Genomic DNA, 1,394 nt, shown 5'->3' with positions numbered 1-1,394 from the left:
ATTTTTTGTATATTGTGTTGTGTGACTTTTGTATATTTGGGTGCGTACATTAGGCGCAAGCCTCGTAAAGTCATGTGAAACACCCTGTATATTTTATTTATTTTACCCTTAATAAAAAATATTTTAGTTTTTTAACTTACTAATATGTTTGGTTACATACACTGTGTCAATTTTAAAACTTGCAATCGGCAATTTCTCTCAACTGAAAAAGTTATTAATAATCACTCAAAACCGTTTTGTGGTTCCTAGGGGGAATTAAAATGACGTGATAAGTGACACACCTCCACCCACCCTTGAATATAGTAAAAAAATGAAAATTTAACGTCTTCGTTTTTGAATAATTGGAAAAATAACTTTACCAAATAGGCTGTTGTATGACATTTTTGAAAAGCGCTTGTTATGGGCTTTCCAACGATGTATCGCAAGTAGGGTCGTGTCATTTAAAATTTTCAACTTAAGGTGGCTGTGGCTTGAAGGGTGGGTGGAGGAGCGTCACTTACCATTTTGATTTTTGATAAAAACTACCGAAACGGTTTTGAGTGATTCTCAATAACTTTTTTAGTTCTAGCAGGGCCGTAACCAGGATTTTATTTCGGGGGGGGTTTCTTGTTGGCCCATGAAAATGAAATGAAAAAAGGCGGATTAAAAGTCAAAAATCTCTAAGTACACGTTTTTATTTTAAAATAAAATAAGAGATCCTAATTAAACATAAAAAAATTCAAATTAACTCACAAAAGTAACAAAAAATAAAATAAATTTTTAATACTTTTTATTGTTACAAATTTAAACAGGAGATGAATATTCATTTTTAAAACAAAATTTTTTTATGAACATATATCGAAAAATGCTACGCAAGGGGTGCGTCTTTTAATAGTTTATTTTTCAATATTTCCGAAATCATTTTAGAAAAAAATTTCAAAATGTGCTACAGATGATAACTTTTATACACCTAAACAAGTACAAAAATTAAATGTAAATTTTTTTAATTAGGTGCTTCCTAAACTAGATGGGATTAGGGTAAAAATTTACTCTAACTATTTTGCCTGTGGTTTCTTGCCACTTTCAGCAACAAAATTTCATAGTTTTTCATAGAAAAGGTCTTTTGTGTTTTTCCGATACAATTTACGGATTTTTTGTAAAAATCAGTTTAAAAATTTATGTTACAGACCATAAACAGCATAAAAATTAAAAATTAAATTTGTTTTACCGTTTAGGACGCCCCTGATTAAAAATTTTGTTATTTGGCATTTGTTTGGGTGTACATATAAAGGTACCAAATTTTGTAATTTTATCTATTCTGAAATATTAGGAAAAACCCTTTAAAAAACGTACCTTTTTTAGGGGGTGTAGCTCCTTTTCATAGCATTTTTCAAAACACTTTTATCTTAAAATTT

This window comes from Tribolium madens, unplaced genomic scaffold, assembly GCF_015345945.1.
Source record: "Tribolium madens isolate multiple individuals breed KSU strain unplaced genomic scaffold, Tmad_KSU_1.1 Scaffold_19;HRSCAF=116;Tcas5.2_LG9, whole genome shotgun sequence".
Classification (NCBI taxonomy): domain Eukaryota; kingdom Metazoa; phylum Arthropoda; class Insecta; order Coleoptera; family Tenebrionidae; genus Tribolium; species Tribolium madens.
The sequence above is the reverse complement of the archived record's forward strand: the minus strand, read 5'-3'. Positions refer to the sequence as shown.